Source organism: Mesocricetus auratus, unplaced genomic scaffold, assembly GCF_017639785.1.
Source record: "Mesocricetus auratus isolate SY011 unplaced genomic scaffold, BCM_Maur_2.0 Super-Scaffold_100008, whole genome shotgun sequence".
Classification (NCBI taxonomy): Eukaryota; Metazoa; Chordata; class Mammalia; order Rodentia; family Cricetidae; genus Mesocricetus; species Mesocricetus auratus.
Window position 1 is genome coordinate 7,197,139 of NW_024429192.1, and position 19,297 is coordinate 7,216,435.

Here is a 19,297-nt window from a genome sequence, read left to right on the forward strand (position 1 = left end):
GATTGGAAGGATCCAGCTTACTCCAACCCAAGAGGACAATGCGGGGGAAAGATGATGCTATCTGTGAAATGGAAGACTCTGCTTCCATTTTCCTCCTGCTGTTCTGACTTGCTAGACTTCCTGAAATCATAACTAAGAATTCAGATATCCTAAAAATACTTTTCTAGTTGTCTGTGGACCCTAAATGGGACTCATCAACACCTTTGTGCGGCACCTATAGAAATATCTGAATTCGCCAGGCGTTGGTGGCGCACGCCTTTAATCCCAGCACTCGGGAGGCAGAGGCAGGTGGATCTCTGTGAGTTCGAGGCCAGCCTGGTCTACAAAGCGAGTTCCAGGACAGTCTCCAAAACAATACAGAGAAACTCTGTCTCGAAAAACCAAAAAAAATAAATAAATAAATATCTGAATTCATCACAGGCACTGGCAGACGACTGGATATTCTGTCTCCTGGCCTCATAAGTCATGAGTACAACCCTTTGTTGACAGGGGCCAGGCTCTTTCAAGGGACACTGGCACCCAAAAGATAAGAGGAAATAGTATAGACATCTCTATACTAGTCCTGGAAGGCTGGCTGATCCCACCTGGTCAGAGCCTCATGTTCCAACTGCAGAGTCCTTAAATCCAAATTCAAACCTACCAAAGCACTCCTTGGTGACAACAGATCCCATCTCTAACAGAAATGTGTTTGGTCTGAGGGAAAAAAAATGTTCCTCACATCTATTCAGCGAACTTACATAGACTAATTTCACATCTGCAAAATTGTATGTTTATTGAGGAAGACTCAAAGGATCTTAAATTGCCTGCTATTTCATCTTTTCGAGCTCGTCGTGAAGCTCTTCCTCTGTGACTTCTCATCTTCCTCTCGGGTTCCAGTGAAACAGATAGACAGCAGGAAATACGCACATCCCCAGGCAGCAATGGGGGAAATGAGGAGGCAAGGCTCGAACTCACCGTCACGTACTCCAGCAGTCCTGCGGACGACACAAGACTTAAAGACTCTCAAAGGGTCCCTCGTGGCCAGGCACGGTTGCTCACACCCGTAATCCCAGCACTCGGGAGGCTGAGGCAGGAGGACCACGCGTTAGAGAGCAGTCTGGACTCTGTCTCAATACCAAGAATCAATAATGATCTCTCACAGTGACATCTCACTTAGTTGACACAGACAAAGGGCACGGTCAGAGGACGGGAGCTTGAATTCCACAAATGTTCATTAATTAGTAACAGTCACTAACAATGACCATGTCACTGAAGATAAGTTCTGCTCCTGGATGACAATCTACTGCTGCTGCTACATGGCCAAAAGGAAAAATAAGGATATTTTAAAAATTTGCTTTCAGTCTAATCACTTGGATCTGTAGTGCGAATTCTAATAGGTCTTAATAATGAAAACCTGGAGTCAGATATCGGGGTAAATGCTGAAAGATCAGAGAAGCCAGGGAGCAGCCACTAGAGAGACTTCTTACCTCTACCAAATCTTCAGACCCAAGTGGACAAGATCCTGTCTCCACGAATCCTCAGACTGAATGCAATGAGCTCCTGTCTCCTCCTGCTTTGTATTCCTCTCTCCACCCAGACACATCACTCCTGTCTCCACTTCCTTAGGGCTGAGATTAAAGGCATGTGACTCCCAAGTGCTGGGATTAAAGGTGGCCCACCACTGCCTGGCTCTGTTTCTACTTTAGACTGGATCACGCTCATGTAGCCCAGGGTTGGCCTTGAACTCACAGAGCTCCCCCTGCCTCTGACTCCTAAGTGCTGGGATTAAAGGTGTGTGCCCCCACTGCCTGGCCTCTGTGACTAACTAATGACTTAGGTCCACACTCTGATCTTCAGGCGCCCTTTATTTGTTAGATCACAAACAAAATGTCACCACATGGATCCTTTGGTATTTTATTTCACTGTCATACTCTAAGAATGATAGGCGGTTGGGTAGATACACCTGCACACACACACACACACACATATACTCACTCATATGTAAGTATGTATATACTTATGCCTATACATGGGAGATACATACACACACACACACACATATGTGTGTATATATGTATCTCCCACTAGTTGGTTAATTTTTTTATATTTATCTTATTTGTAACTTTGTGTATATGTGTGTCTATGTATGAGTATGTGCACATGAGTGCAGATGCCCTTGGAGTCCAGAAGAGGGCTTTGACTCCCCTGGAGCTGGAGTTACAACCAATTGAGATCTACCTAATACTATGCCAAACTCAGGTCCTACACAAGAGTAGTGTGTACTCCTAACTGAGCTATGTCTCTAGCCCCTGGTCAGTTGGAGTTCTCAGACAGAATCTTATATATATTAGCCTAGGATGGCCTCAAACTAGTGATCCTCCTGCCTCAGCATCCTGTGGACTACAACAACAGGTATGTAACCCTACGCCATTCTTAGATAAACAGATGTTTTGTAGGCCATTGCCCTCATACTGTTGACCCCGTTAGACACCACACCAAACAAACTAGACATTTGATATTATGAAATCACATACAGGATGTGCAACTTTCTAGTTACACTTTATATATTTGTGTGTGTATGTGTGTGTGTGCACGCGTGTGTGCGAGTGTGGAAGTCAGAAGACAAGTGGCTGGAGTTTGGCTCTCCTCTTCCACTGTGTAGATCCCAGGAATCGACCTCAGGTTGAGGTCGCTTTTGCCCGCTGAGCCACCTTGCTGACCCAAAATGTGTAACTTTAAGCAGGTAACATTTAACACAAATTCAGGGAGAGGCTGACCACACAAAAATCACACATAAGGTAGATGTAGAAATACGTAGATTAGTAGTTATGGGTTAATGATTAAGGGAGAGCTACCCAGTAAGAAGCCCTAGCCATCGGCCAACAGTTTTATAATTAATATAGTGTCTCGTGTGTTCATTTGGGGCAATGTGGTGGCGAGACTTCGAAGGACAAGAAAAACACCAGCAACGAGTAGAGGCCAAGATTCAACCACATGCACCTCTGGGGGACAACTGGACCACAGTCAAACCACAGCAGACAGAATGGCACTTCACAAGGCTAAGGCTTAAGGGCCAGAGAGATGCCTTTGTGTTAGGAGCACTGGATGCTCTTCCAGAGGACGTGGGTTCGATTCCCAGCGCCCACATGGTGGCTCGCGACCATCTGTAACTCCAGGGAACCAACGCCCTCCTCTGGCCTCCTGCAGCACTGGACAGACATGTGGTAACACCGACACACATGCAGACAAAACGCCCAGGTACTTAAATAAAATTGTTTTTTAAAAATTAGGAATTGAGGGAAAAAATGTAAGCACTAAGAACACCGTCACATTTTAAGGCGTATGGCTTGTTATAACTGACTCAAATCTAAAACTTGAATTTTCTCTCTGTCTGCCTCTGGGCTCTTGGTGTTGTTGTTGTGAGTTTGCAAGTCAGGACTGACGTGTTGCTGTCACAGCCCTTGCCGTGCAACCCGCTTTGCTCCTCGAAACGGAGACGAATTGGTTTGCAGCGGGATTCAGTTACTATGGGCACATTTCATTTTCAAATCTGAACACCTTCACAATGATGTGGTATTTTTAGAAATCCTTCTGATACTTCTTCTCAGTAGTACCACTGACTTTATTAAAATACCAACTATAACAAAGCTAAAATCAAAAAGGTAAGTGTTTAGAATGAAGAGCACAGTTATACCTGATTTTTTTTTAAAAGAGAAAATAAGTTAAATTTAAAATCTACAAGAAGAACAAGAACACTAGATAATGTTCCATTTGGATTCTTTAGAAACTAGGAAACCATACTGTGATATATATATTCAAGATTTCATATTTATATGTGTGTATAAAATCTTGTAAATGTGTTCATTTTTTAACCCAACAATTTTAGTTCTAGGAAATTATACTTAAAAGGATTCCTTTTAAAATATGAAAAGCAGGCTAGAGAGGTTTCACTGGTAGAGACTTGCCCAGCATGAGCAGGCCCTGGTTTTATTCCTAACACCATGAAACAAAATAAAAAAGATATCCTAGGTTTTTTTTCAACATGCAAAGACATGCATGCCAGAAAGCAGCTCCTGTGACACTTTCTCCAGTGGCATAGCCACTTACCAGTGTCCACACTTTTGCAAACAAGCCCTCACCACACTCCACGTAAACGACTCTAAACCTCAATGAAACACATTGGGTCATCAAAAAACAAAACACAGCTGGGTGGTGGTGGTGGCGCACGCCTTTAATCCCAGCACTCGGGAGGCAGAGGCAGGCGGATCTCTGTGAGTCCGAGGCTGGGCTGGACCAACAGCCTCCAAAACAATACAGAGAAACCCTGTCTCATAAAAACAAACAAACAAACAAAAACATAACACAAACAAACATGAAGGTAGGAGAGAAACTGTCTGTCTGGGGAGAGGAAGAGGAAGAGTGTCATTAGATGGGTAGGAAAGAGGGGGTAACAGGGTGGGTGAATACAATTAAAATATGCTGTGAGTAATGCAATGAAACATTATTATATATGATTGATATACATTAATGAAAAGCTTTTTTTTTATTAAGGAAGGAAAGGGTATGTGGTAGGCATGGTGACACAGGGAATCCCAGAGTTTACAGGAGTTCAAAGACAGCCTGAGCTACACAGTACGTTCAAGGTCAGCCTAGGCTACATGAGACCCTGGTCAAGAAACAAAATCAGAAAGGGGGGGGGGAGGTAGGGAAGAGGAAGAAAAAGAGGAAATGCAAAATTATTTTCATAAATATCTCTTAATTATCCCAAAATGTTCTACATAAAAATATCCAATGTAAACCTCTGTGGTCATGGGTTCTCCATCCAGAGATTCAACCGTGGATTTTACGTGCTGGGAGTGGGGAATGAGCGGCCTGCTACTCCCTGTGTTCCCCTCGCTCTCTGACGGTCACACACTGCCCATGACAGAATGCTAATGGAAAAAGGCTCCGGACCGTCCTGTGCTGTCAAAAGGTCAGGGGCAGCCTGGCCACGCATCACCAGTGTCACTCGTGGGAACGTGTCATGTCATCGTATGCCGTAAGAAGCCTGGCCACGCATCACCAGTGTCACTCGTGGGAATGTGTCATGTCATCGTATGCCGTACGAAGGGTGCGTGAGCATAGGATAACTGGAGTGAGGCCATTCTCCAATAACATTTGTTACAGTGAATTTTTACAGCTGTCCTATTTTAACACTAGAACATTTTGTCTTGGTGGTGTTTGACACTGAAGCCTTAGGGTTCATGCTTGTTAGCCACCCATACGCTCTACCACTGATCCACACCCCGAGGCCCTAATACAGCACGGAACATGCAGAAGCTGGTGTCACATGTGGCTTCGGGCATCCACTGAAAGTCTTGGAACAGGCACCCCAAGGGCAAGGGATGACACCAGGGAATCCAGTTGTCACCACTATGAGATCCAGCCAGCACAGTACAGTGACACAAAGGATGTGCAACCCACATCCATGTCATGGAGCACAACAATATTTGTGGATGTTGAACGTTTATGGTCCTAAGTGGATGATATTAAAATGCAAATGGTACCTTCTAGAAATAATCATTGAATTAAAATAGCATGTTGTATGCACTTAAAAAGAACAGGTATATTCAAACAGTGATGGAGAGTTAAGTATAGAATAACTGTGGTATTTATCCTGCTGGGTTTGGGACAATGTTCATGTACTCCATTTGTGGAGTCCCTGTTACATGCCTGGAATTGACAGTGCAGATTGGAGTTGGGAAGTCCATGTCCCGTCCTCTTGAGTATGTATGCGTAGGTGACAATTTAATCAGTAGAGCGTGGAGAGATGATATGATATGACTTCTGAAAAGACGCCTCTTGCACCTGGCTATGAAGAAACTCCTCCCGCGGTCTCCCTGCTGAACCGGTGTCTCACACCATGCCGTGTGTAAGCACACACGTGTGTGATCCTCTCCACCCTTCAGCCCGCCTTCAGCCTGCTCAGCCCAGGGACCAGGTGCCTCAGACAGGGGGCACCTGAGAAATGGTTCCTGCAGCTCCTTCAGCCTCAGTAGCACAGATCGAGACAGCACAGGGTCGAGAATGCCATCCCAGTGTGGCTGCTTGAATGAGAAAACACCTCCACAGGCCATGTGTTTGAACACTTGGTCCCCAAGTTGGTGGCACTTTTGAATGGAGAGTATGGAAACTTTAGGAGATGCATCCTTGCCGGTGGCAGACTTTATTGCAGTTTGCATTTCCAGTTCTCCCCCTCTTCCCCCACACACACCATACACACCAGCAAAAAATAAAAGTGAACGTGAAACAGAGAATAACATTTAACCTCAGCAAAAACCGCACACATAAAAATTTTTTCCCATGCCTGGAGACCGTGAGAAAGCTCTTTGGAGACCAACTTTAGAAAGCCTAATTGTCCTCAAGCCTGATTGCTGGACTCTGAAATCTGTCGGTGTGTGACACTGAGGTCACACTACCCTCGGGTAGCTTCAGGCAATGACTCAGCACAGGGCAGCACTTACCCAGCCCACGCCCGGCTTCATGTCCATTAAGACTCCTGCTGTCTGTCAGTCTCACCAACCTCTGACAGGACTCACGCAAGGTCCTGGACTCACAAGGTCGCTTGAGCTTTGTTTAGTAAGACCTGACACTGATGTCATGAAAATATCAATAATTTTCAAACAGGAAACCCCCCCGCGCCCCCCCCGTGTTTCTCCCTCGTGTAGTTGTCCTACTCAGAAGCAGGAGACACCTGGTGGCCAGTGTCAGCCCAGGGACGCCCTGGCATCCTTGATGAGCCAACCTGAGTACTGCCCACTAGTCAAGAACATTCCGCCCTCCCTCCTGCTGTGGCCTGACGTCTCTCCCACCTTTTTAGGCCTCTATCCGTTTTCTCTCAATCACGCTACATAGTAAAATCTCTGTGCGCCTTGTTACATCTCAGTGTCTGCCCCTTGGAGAGAGCCAGAGGCTTACCTGTCATTGGCACGGGGAGAGATCTGAGAATGTTTTACAGTCTACAGTCTGGTGGGCAAAAAGAAGATCCGATCGGAAGGTTGAGCAGTGACCCCGTTGCAGAAGATCGCCCAGTGGTGGACTGGAGGACGTGTCCAGTGGAGATGACTGTTGACAGCAGATGCAACCATGCTGGCATTTGATACATCTTGGTGTAACAGAGTCTAGAAAGGCAGTAGTTGAGGGTGAGTACTGCTGTTCTGGTGACCGGCTGCAGAAGGATGCACATATCTGTGACTGATCACAGGCTGCCGGTGGCACAGAGTCAAAGCCGGAAGGCCTGGGAGGAACGCACGTGCCCACACACACACACACACACACACACACACACATGCACGCGCACACACACGCACACACACATGCACGCGCACACACGCACGCGCGCACACACACACGCGCGCGCGCGCACACACACACACACACACACAAGAGGACCTGTCACTGCAAAGGAGAATGCAACACTGTTACACCAGCAACAGGGTGAAGATTCCGTGCTGATGCAGGGAGCTCCAGACATATTTGGAAGTTCAGCCAAGGCAGATATATCAGACCACAGTCATAGCCCTGGTGAGGAAAAACTGTGGATGCCACCCAGCCTGTAAAATAAACCAAACAGAACCAGACAAGAGAGAGAGAGAGCCCAGGAGATAGCACACGGCCTCTTGGATCTAGCTGTGAGAACCAGAGTGATGCCTTTGGTGAAGGCGGGTCCTGCGTGGAATTCCCTCCTCTCACACTGCAGAGTCCACAGCTTAGACATCTTTTTTTTTAAACAGAAAAGCATCTTCAATTTGTGTAGCCCAACTACTCCAACAACTCTGTAAGCTTTCTTTCATGCTTTTTTTTTTCTTTCAGAAAATGGGGGACGTAAGGGCTCACACAGAGCTTGGTTCTGTAAGTTGGTCTTGTTTCAATCAAGAAAATCCTCCGGGCAGTCTGGAATCCATTTCATTCCTTCCTACTCTGCAGCCCACTTTGAGGCTCCCTGCTGGCCTCGAATTTGTTTTACATAGGATGGCTCCAGATTACTCTTAAAGCCCTGTTCTCTGCAGCCTGGCCCGGGAACTAAGCTCTTCTATTCCTGGGGGAGTTACAGGCTGACTTTCTGCCTATGTGAATTTCTTTGTAATCCAGACCTTTCTCTTTCTGATGTTTTCTTATGCATTTCAAAAGGCAGACTGGATGTAGGGTGGGAAAATGGAGGTTGGGGGTGTCCCTACCCAGTGGTGGGGAGTTGTCACTTAGACGTGACAATAATTATTTCAAACTTATTTTAGTGCTTCGCGATTGTGGGATTCTCAGAGTGTGGCATGTGGGGTTACAACCTGGTCATAGATTGGGACGTGATTACTTACTGCACAGAAACATTCAAGCTGCAGATATTTACTCAGTACTTTGGTCTTCGCATTACCATTCCCAAACGTTGGCTGCCAGTCCCTACGGAAAGATCGTGTGCCAGTGACGTAAGGGAAGCCACTTACCTTGTTTATCCAGTGAGAGGCCAGTAGCAGACACCTGTAAGTCCCAGGCAGAAACTGTAAGAGCTGATGGAAGGTTCACCGTGTCCTCCTCCCCGGCCCCTGCCAAGGGCTGAGGTGTTCCTGACTGAGTCCCAGAGTCAACAGCACACCCAGGAGCCACAGAAGCAGCACGGTGGCCGTAAGTCATTCAGCCCAGTTTCCGTTGATAGGACAGAATTTATTATAAATGTCTCTAGATCATGGTTTGGAGAGTAGGGATTCCAGGACCAGGGAGCTGCAGCTGCTGCAAGGCTTTGAGCTGCATCATCCCATGGCGGAAGGATGGGGAAACAAACACGAAGCCTGGGGAGCCAGACTTACCACTGCCTCTGCGGCCGCCACGCCCTCCTCCTCCTCCTCCCCCCTTCCTCTCCTCTCTTCATCTGGTGTTTCTGTATGGGGTGTGTGTATGTGCGTGAGTGTGTGAGAGCGTGCGTGTGCGTGCATGCGTGCGTGCGTGTATATGTGCAGATTCACATGTACATACACGTACACCTTAGGAGTCTTCCTCCCTCCTCCTTCCTACTCAGATGTCTTCACTCAGCCACACGGTTCCCATCTCCAACTTTTCAGAACCCAGCCACCACATCCAATACTTTTATATGGATTCTGGAAATCGGACTCAAGTCCCCGTGCCCGCGTGAGTTCAAGTCCTCACTTTTAACCACTAGGCTGTCTCACCAGTCCCTCTCTTTCTAATAAGCTACACACACGCATGCGCGTGCGCGCACACACACACACACATGCATGCATGCATACACACACACATGTATGCATGCATACACACACACACACATGCATGCACACACTGTATCATCACTGTTCAAAGACTCTGACTCTTTTTTTAACAAGAGGAAAGTTTTTCAGTGGGGAAGAGAGGAGGTAACAGAACAGGCAAGTTGGGATTTCAGCAGCTGCTGGGAGGAGAGATGGAAAAAGAAGAGAAACATGTCTCTGCTTTCTGAGTTAGGGGGTCAAGGAGCAGGCAGAAATGAAGTCCTGAAGGCAGCTGCATTTCTAAGGTGGGATAAGCACTTTTCAGAGACAGTGAAAAGGCCCGGATTGCCTGCAGAAGCAGGCTTAGCTTTGGTGAGGGTCTAGAGTGGGAAGATGGAAAGGTAAACGTTATGGTTTCTGAGTTAGAGCTTAGAAAGTGGGCAGGCTTGGCTGTGCGTTCACAGGCCGCTGCATGGGGAGAGAGGCTTCAGGGATGCATTCTTGCAGACTTCATCGTGGGGTAATTGTTACTCCCATTTTCTTTTCTCGTCTTTAAGTGTGTCACAATCCTTCCCGCCTTCTGGTTCTACCATGGTCTTCTTCACGCTAACCCTTTCCCAAATGAGCTACATTTCAGCTCCGTAGACAGATCTATAAATTGTAAGCCCTGATTTCTCCCCTTGTCACAGGAGATCTGTGGCCCTGTCTGGGGAAGGAGATACATGCACGAGGATATAAGCAAGCATTAACCAAGCTAAAGGGGGTGGGGGAGGTGACTGCCGGCCAACCATGCTATTTATCAAAAGGTGTCCCAGCACTGCTAACAATGGCGGTTGAATTCAAACTTGAGTTCCAGCACTAACAAGCATTTGTAAACCACAGCAATGAGTGGGAGACTAATCTTTCATATTGAACGTCACTGAGATTTGAGGACCATTTATTTTTTTTATTTTTTATTTTTTTTGGTTTTTGAGACAGGGTTTCTCTGTATTGTTTTGGAGGCTGTCCTGGAACTAGCTCTGTAGACCAGGCTGGCCTCGAACTCACAGAGATCGCCTGCCTCTGCCTCCCGAGTGCTGGTATTAAAGGCGTGCGCCACCAAGGCCCGACGAGGACCATTTATTACAGACTCCCATGGTCAGCACAGATTCCAGCATATGCCCTTCAGTGTGCTGCTGTATAATTCACTTATATCTATTAGGTCATGGCCTCACAGTAGGTGCATATTAATGAAAAGAAAACTTGTTTCAAGGTGGGGCATCCCTTACTCTCCAGCAGATCCCAAACTTGCCTTGAGCGGTAGGTCGCTGTTACGGAGAGCTCAGCTGTGAGGCAGACACCGACAGAGACACTCTTGTGGAAGGAGTGACAGAAGAAACTTGGCAGCTTGTCCTCCCCAAGGATCACATCCAACCCAGTGCCAGACATCTGGCCAACAGTCAGCGAATATCTGTTGAATAAATAAGCAGGTATATTCATTCCCAGGAATTCTTTGAGAACTCCCCAAGGCTCTCTGGAGAATTTCGGATTCTCTTTCATGAATGGAAGACCCCTACAGGGTTCGGATGTAATGGTCACGTTAGTTCATGTGTGCCAAGCAAGGAGATGGGAACAAACTGGCAAAGACCCGGGTCTTTTTCAGCCAGTTATTTCTCTCTCTCTCTTTTTTTTTTTTTTTTTTTTTTTTTTGGTTTTTACAAGACAGGGTTTCTCTGTATTGTTTTGGAGGCTATCGGTCCAGCCCGGCCTCGAACTCACAGAGATCCGCCTGCCTCTGCCTCCCGAGTGCTGGGATTAAAGGCGTGTGCCACCACCGCCGCCCGGCTCAGCCAGTTATTTCTACGCCCTTTTGCTCACAGTTCTATCGGAGACGTTAGTGATGGCTGCTCACCGGCTCCGCTAAGTGTTTCCCATCACGTCGTCTTCTGTGGTTCAGACACTGCAGAGAGACTGATAAACAGACAGGGAAACGAGGGCAGGTCTAACCATTTACACGTTGGTAAGCAGTCCTAAAGCCGTCATTCAAACACAGTGCCTAGGGACAATGCTAAGAAATCGAGGAGCCTTGGGAGGAAGAGGTGGACCTCTGTGAGTTTGAGGACAGCATGGCCGACAGAGGAGCTCCAGGACAGCCAGAGGCTCTCACCGCAGAGGAGAGTCTTAGAGATAATCAACACCCAACACGTGAGTGGTAATTATTATAGCTCAGGCTTCCATTACCTAGCTCACCCATTTTGCCAATACGAAATTGTAGCACATGGTGCCTTGATGGGGAAATGTCCTTCTGTAGATATGTTTCTCTTATTGGTTGATGAATAAAACACTGTTTGGCCAATAGAGGCAGGAAGATAGGCGGGACCAGGAGATGAGGAGAATTCTGGGAAAGGTAGGCAGAGAGAGGCCCCTCAAGGAAATGCCATGTAGAGACCAGGAAGATAGGATAAGGTAAGGCCGTGTAGAAATGCATAGATTAGTAGTTATAGGTTAATAATTAAGAGAGAGCTAGCCAGTAAGAAGCCCTAGCCTTCGGCCAACAGTTTAATAATTAATATAAGTCTTTGTGTGTTTATTTGGGGCTAAAGTGGGCTAGCCAGGACCTGGCGGGAAAGAAACTCCAGCAACAGTACCCAAACTAATGTGCCCAAGGCCACTCAGCCAATGGGCATCTGGTCCAAGGTCAGAAGGGGAACCCTGGCTTTCACCACCTTGTCCTGTTTCCTTGAGGCAATCTGGGCCACATGGAGCTCTGTGAAGGGAGAAACCAGGAAGTGGAGAAGCTATTGGCTGTTCTGCAATTGACTAGTGAGAAGCTGAAGTGAGCCTGTCTACCGCTTCCTGGACCACTGTGTTTTCTGTCACTCAGCGGAGGAGAGGGAATCGTGTTATTTGACAGTTGCCTATGCTCCCCTATGAAACTAACGTGCTGAGTAAGTGAGGAGCAGGAAAAACCATGTAGCCGAAGCCTGGGTTTTCCTAAGTCTGGGTATCCGCACATTCCCCCCTTGGCATCTTTGAATATACGGATACGAGGGTGACTTACATACCTCCCTGTGATCTTCAGTGCTGGAGGGCAGCGTCCACAGAAGTGAGAACACGCACCATCGGGAACGGTATGCAAATTGGGATGTGAGGAAAACTCATTTGATTCTCCATCTGTCTCCCTGTTTAATTACTTAGCCATAAATTAGCACTTTTTACCAGCTATCTTCTGCAAATGTGATCAGTTTTGCTGACTTTAATGTCAAACCAGGGATACTTTTTGACTTTCAAGTATTTAGCCTTTTAATTTACATTCACATTCTAAAATATAAACTAGCCATTGAAATCTGCCCAAATGCAACATTGGGGGATTTCTTTTTCTGTTTATTTTTTCATGAATGGCATTCCTTTGACTGGATCATCGGTGAGATGCCTTTTGAAACATGTTCCCCCACCCCTAAAGGGCAAGAAAAGAAAAGTGTTTTCAACATTCAAAGGATGTAATTAGGAGACACATCCTGAAGTGTAAACCCGGGGTCTTGAAAACACAGTGCAGCTGGATCAAACGGCCTCAACCCGGCTTTTCTATCCTAACCACACACGGCTTCGATCAGCACAATCCTAGCCCTCCCTTGCAACACACCCCGGCATGTGCTTGTCTGCTGGAGAAATCCCTCTGCTTTTACTGGGTACTATGTGCCAAACCACTCTCCAGGCCCAATAGGGAAATACAGAAAACAAGGTCACTTCTGAGACTCTTACGGTGTCAGGGATGAGGCAGACTCACAGGGGCAGGAGGCACGCTGGGAGGCATCATGGCATCCTCCACAAGGGACCCCTGCTCCCTTTAGTTCTTGGCAACACGGTCCCAACCTTATCAAGGAAGACCGTATTCCCAGCTCTAGGCAGTGGATCAAGAGCAATTGACTATAATCATGGCAGCACAGCTCCCTGGAATCTCAGCTATCCCCGACTATGGAGAGCCGTGGAACACTGTATCCCCCCGACTATGGAGAGCCGTGGAACACTGTTCTAGCTCCTAAAATGTGATGGGACATCCCCAGAGCTCCAGGAAAGACATCCTCTGGTTATCGGCTCTGGGGTGCCTCTTGTACACTCTCTGTTGTGAATGCAAGTGTGAAATTTCGAATGAAATAGAGAACAGCAAAAAGAATTGCAAGGATGCCAGCCCTGAAATCTTTGAGCAACTGAATTACATCCAGACACCACCTACCTTTGGACTTTTTTATTGTGTGAGGAAAAATAAATCTGTTACATGCAACTGAAAGTATTCCCAGGATGCATCTCCATATATATAATATCCTATATAATATATATATGAATTACAAAACATATTTAGCTACAAAAGTACTAAAATACTCCCATAGAAGAAGAAGAGTTGCTAGAAAGTTAAGCTTTGGTTCCATGTTGGCTTTTCAACTGAGGCTCAAAAGTCCCAGCTGGTCCAATTTCAGTTCCCTCAGTTGGGTACTGACTCATCAACCCCCTAAGATTGTGTGCTCTGAAGCTTGGCCACTGGATAGAACAGATGCAAGACAGAGAACATGCTGGTGTTTTTAATGTACCCAGCCAGCTCTGGGAGAAAGGGTAGACACTGAGTGTCTCCCTGGTTTAATGTACCCAGCCAGCTCCGGGAGAAAGGGTAGACACTGAGTGTCTCCCTGGTTTAATGGCTCCAAGCTCAACACTACCGGTGTGTTCAGCAGTTGCAGAGCCTCCTGGGAAGGAATTTCCAGTTAACACCTGTGAGATTGGCTGAGAAGCATTACTCAGAGTCGGAGCATAGTGCAGGGAAGAAAGGGGAGTTGACATGAAGCAGTTTACACACAAGCCCTACTGAAATTCTCTTAGCTTTTTTGGGAAAAACCCAAGCCCTACCCCAGTCCTCACAGTTATATGGAATTGTTAGACTCTGGGTAATCAAACAGTATCTTGAGAAATAACAGAACACTTATAATTTCCAATTTAGTTACAGCAAAATAAAAATAACCAAAACAATGGCTATAAAAATAAACATTTAGGCCATGGTGTATAATTTTAATTACAAAAAATCCATTTCTATGGGTCAATTGGTATTCCCAGAGTGTCAAGATCATCCAATGGCAAATTAACATCTTTAGCAGATGGTGCTCTGCCGACAGGTTCCCAGTAGTGAAAGAACAAAGTTCAGCTTTCACTTCACACCACGGAAAATATTAACTCAAAGTGATCAATGACCTAAGTTTATGGTCTTAGATTTGGCAATGGGCTCTTCAATATGACGTCAAAAGCACAGATGACCACAAGAGAAAATACAGGTTTAAAACTCGGCTTGATCAACATCAGAATGTTTGTCCATCGAAAAAGATTGTTAGGAAAGTAGAAAGAAACCTAGGTAATGGGAGAAAACATTTCCAAACTCTACATCCGATATGACTTTAATATCCAGGACACATTGCAACTAGTAGGCACCAGACCTTAACACACCCGACTCCATGATGGAAGTACCATTCACCTAGACAACACCACCTACCAAAACTAAAGCAGAGGCCTCACCCATCAAAGTCTGTGCCTCTGGGAAAGTCTCTAGATGCACTGACCTTGCTTCTTGGCCCCTGCAGCTCTGCTTCTGGATAACTGTTCTTGGTAAATGAAAGTATGTCAACCCTCAATTTGGTTTTTGTGCTTAAGCACTCACCCTGAGAAAGGGGCTGCTCTGGGATCCCAAACACTTACTGTAGTCACCAGCCGCCTAATAAAGCATGAAAAGATTGCAATAGTATTGTTGTTCACACAATAGGCATGATGAAATGCCACTTCACATACAGTGACATGGCTGCAATTTTAAAACAAAAATTAGTTAGTTTTTAAACACAGGGAACATAGTGAAATAATCGTTACAAGGCTGGATGGAATAGAACAATCATTCAACATGGTCCCCTCCACACAGCAAAGAGTGCAGGACATACTAGATGCACAAGGCTACTGACTGTTGTGCCCAAGCTGCAAAGTCCCCAGAGACCACCAGGAAGACAGACCCACCAAACTGCAAAACCAAGGTTTTAATTGCTCATCCAACCATGACAGGGACCCCGTCTAGCAAGCTGAAACAGCCGCCTCCAGAGGGAGTGAAGTTCCCTGTCTACTGCTAGGTTTTAAAGACAGAAGTTACAGGGTTACATCAGTAGGTACGGGTTGGTTTCTGATTGGTTGACATTTGGAAACAATTAGGAGCATTCCTTAACGTCGTATTTTGGCATGAGATACCCGTGTACCAATTATTCTCATTGGTCAGTGCTGAGAGGGAACATTCTGTGGTTTCTATGGCATTGTCTTGTTACTTGCAGGTGGCCTGTCGTACATAGATACCAATAGTTTTCAGAACTGAATCCTGGAGACTACAGGGGAGGTTTTGGTCTCCTGTGGAGTTTCTTTTGTGGTCAAACAGTTCCCAGGAACCAAGCATCTAGGAGGCTAGAGGGGGGTGGTGTCTGGAGTTTCTTTGTGTTGAATTTTGGCCCTAGACTATGGGAGGCCAGAGGTTCTGGAGTTTTCTTGTGTCAGAGGCCTATGTGTCTTTTCTGTAGCCTGTCATGGCCGCTAAAGCAGGGGGCTGAGTGAGGGTCTGGTCCCTTTATTTCTAAATTATTAGAAGTGAAGCCTTTGAGTTTAGTTTACCCCTTTCACTGACATGGCATGGCACGCTGTCTCTTCTGATTAATTTTTGTCATCTGGGAAGAGGGAGCCTCAATTAACAAAAGGCCTCCATCGGATTGGCTTGCAGGCAAATCTGTGGGGGCTTTTCGTGACTAACGATTGACATGGGAGGGCCGATCCCACTGAGGGTGGTGCCACCCCCAGAGCCAATGGTCATGGATTGTATAATGGAGACACGGAGAGCAAGCAAGTAGGCATTCCTCCATGGCCTCTGCCTCATTCCTGCATTCAGGTTCCTGCCTGGAGTTCATGCCCCAGCTTCCCTCAGGGGTGGACTATGAGGTGTGTGTAGATGGGAGTTTCTATCCAGCCTGGTCCTGCAGCTGTTTAGTCCCAAATAAACACACAGAGGCTTGTGTTAATTATAAACGGTTTGACCTGTCGCTCAGGCTTATTAGTAACAAACTCTTACAACTTAAGTTAACCCATAATTCTTTTTTTTGGGGGGGGGGGAGGGTTTCAAGACAGGGTTTCTCTATAGTCCTGGAATTCCCTCTATAGACTAGGCTGGCCTTGCACTCACAAAGATCTGCCTGCCTCTGCCTCCTGAGTGCTAGGATTAAAGGACACCCCCGCCTGGCTTTACCCCATAATTCTTATCTATATTCAGCCACATGGCTTGCTGTCTTTTCTCAGTATGGCATTCTCTTCTTGCTCCCTCTGCATCTGACTGGCAACTGCGTCTCTGTTTCCTCTCCTCAGAATTCTCCTAGTCTGGTCACCCTGTCTATACTTCCTGCCTGGCTATTGGCCAATCGGCCTTTTATTAAACCAGCAAGAGTGACAAATCTTTACAATGAATGAGAACATTATCCCACATCAAGTGTAAGCTCCCTCCCTGAGTTACTTAACAGAAAAGTAAACCAAGACACTGGGTTACAGCAGCCTTTCAAAAAACAATAGTATTTGCTAAAATGGTGATTGACAAGGAGAGGACAGCATGGGACACCCATGTTTGGCCCAACTGCATGTCTAGGAATAGATTCCATAAAACGGAATGGCATGCCCACATACAGAACTTCTCCTTACTGGCAGGTACATTTGTTCAAAGGATGTAGGACAGCCTTCAACCCATGCTTTGGAGGAAGAGAACCCCCCAGTTTCCCTGGTCCTTGCTGCCACATACGGCCCCTCCCTTGGCTCCGGACTAAGGCTTCCAGTTCCCTTTCTGTTCTGGCCACTCTGCGGATGCAGGACTTCTCTCACTGGACCGATAGCAGTCTGTATAGCAGACCCGCAGAGGCCTCACAGGTCAAAGAAAGAGCTCGTAGCCCCAAACGGGAAGTAGCTTAAACTAGATTGGATGTCATTGCTCAGAAACTCCCTCTTGAACCCCTGACACTTCTAAACCCAACTTCTCCCTGGGACCTGATTTCCTACCAAGTTGTTGGCCCCTTCTTCCCTATGAGATGAGCCTCTTCCACGATTCTAGAAACTTCCAGCAGTTCAAGATTCCTGCTACTTGGTTTTGCATAATGCACAAGACCATCTTTGCTCACAACCAACTCTGTATTTCCACAAGTCAAAATAACAGCTGGGTTTTTTTTATTCTTTACAGACATGCAAACTTTGGAATTCTACCTGAGCTGCCTTCCTTTACTGTGGCAAAACACCCAAGATGATGAACTTTAGAAGGACTTTTAAAGGTTCGCTCTGGCTCTAACTTCAGTCTGCCATCGCTTGGTCCTGTTAACTTCGCACCATGGGGCAAGGACACTGTGAGGAGCACTCGTTGAAGCAGGCAGTTCATCCCGCGGTGGCGGGGAAGCAGAGAGAAGGGCAGGAAGGGGACGCGGTCCCAACATCTCCTTCAAGGGCGTATGCCCATCTCTCAGCTTCTTCCAGTAAATACAACCCGGGTCCGGAGTCAAAAAACACAACCCTCGGGTTGTTTTTTATTATTATTCCTTGATAATTTTGTGCCATGTTTAGCTCTTTTATCCCTTCCCACCCTCGCCGTCTCCAGGTGAACCTCTTCTCCTCGACTAGTCCCTCTCTTATTTTCATGCCACCTCCCTTTTGCGTATCCCTTTTGTTCTGTCTTGGGGCCCGCTGAGCCTAATTTAGGGTTTCCTTGCGCGAGCATGGGTTGAGGGTTATTGACTGGTGCGTGGGAAAATTCGCAGCGGCTACGTCGCTGAAGAAAATAACCCCCCTTCCTCTAGCAACCATTACCTGCCAATAGCCAGCTCCTCGGGAGCGGGTTCATGGGTCGCTCTCCCATCCATGGCGGGGAGTCCCCGGGCCCCAGTTCCTGCAGGTCTTGTCCAGAGAGCGATGAGTTCGTGAGTACGGAGGCCACGCCATGACCTGAAGCGCTGTCTCAGGCTCCTGGCATCCTCCGTCTCATAGCATTCTTTCCCCGTCCTTGGAGAGGGTGGCTCAGACGCCCCGTTTATGACCGAGCACACGACAGTCACTTTTTCTCAGTACTTTAGTTATGCCTCAGTGCCTCAACTGCGGGCCCGCTTGCAAACAGAAGCTTCTTAACCAGTCTGCGGTTAGCACTAACCTAGGCATGAATGGGGTTTTGTTTTTTTTTTAGTAGGCGGTTGACACCATAAACATCTAGAAAAATAAAAGCAGGAGATTCCACTAGGGCTTCTGGCCTTCAAGCCGTGGGCTTTTGAGCAGGCGTACGGTACCAGTCATGAATTTCCCGCTCTGGAGTGGGCCTGAGACTCAATCATAGCCCGCTGGTAGCCTTCCTGACGGTCATGCCGTTACTGCACCAGCGGGCACATCGTGCCTGGCGAGGGACACTGGGCTCAGATCATGGAGGATGACGTTTTCTCCCCCGGCAGCCCTGCACGGCACCTTCTGGCACCGTGAAAATGGGCCAGCAGATGCCCGCAATCTCTGGTCCTCCTCTCCGCGGCACTTAATGAGAGGAAAAGCTCTGGGTGGGACACGCCCACACAGAACCACACCCCCTTCGCGACCCGCCTGCTTCTTCTTGCTCGGTGGGGACACTGTTGATCCAGCCACGTCACGTGGGAAACTGACTGGTGGAAGGCCTCTGGCGTCCTCCCTTCCAAACTTCCTCCACCCGAGGCGGTGAACCATCGGGCCCTGACTCCAGAGCCGAGTGCAGCGCGTGCTATGCCCTGCGATCTCTTCAAACAACCAGATAGGCCATAAGCAGAACTGGCAGCCGCCGTGAAAGGAAATTTAACTTCTCACTCGCACAAACCCCACCACAGCAGACCTCCGTGCTGCTCTGAGGCAGCTTCCGGTTCCCCTTTGCTGTCCCGCTTCCCCCTGCCTTGGTGAGCTGTTTCCCATGTTATGTAAAAGGTTCCATAATTAGAGTTTCTAATTCGAATTATTTTCGAAGGATTGTTAGCACCCTTACCTTTTAATTTTAGTTTAATTCCTAGTGAATTAAT

The 19,297-nt window shown here is 47.1% G+C and overlaps 1 long non-coding RNA gene across 2 annotated transcripts; it reads right to left on the reverse strand.

Moving 5' to 3' along the window:
* Positions 1-746: 746 nt before the first annotated feature.
* Positions 747-8,862, reverse strand: LOC110341607. Of its 2 annotated transcripts, XR_002383576.2 has the most exons (3): positions 8,457-8,862; positions 6,937-7,139; positions 747-974 (listed from the first exon to the last, which is right to left on the reverse strand). It is a non-coding gene; the product is annotated as an uncharacterized LOC110341607 (long non-coding RNA). The 2 variants fall into 2 exon arrangements; XR_005878842.1 differs by lacking the exon at positions 8,457-8,862 and having other exon boundaries at positions 6,937-7,339.
* Positions 8,863-19,297: the final 10,435 nt, after the last annotated feature.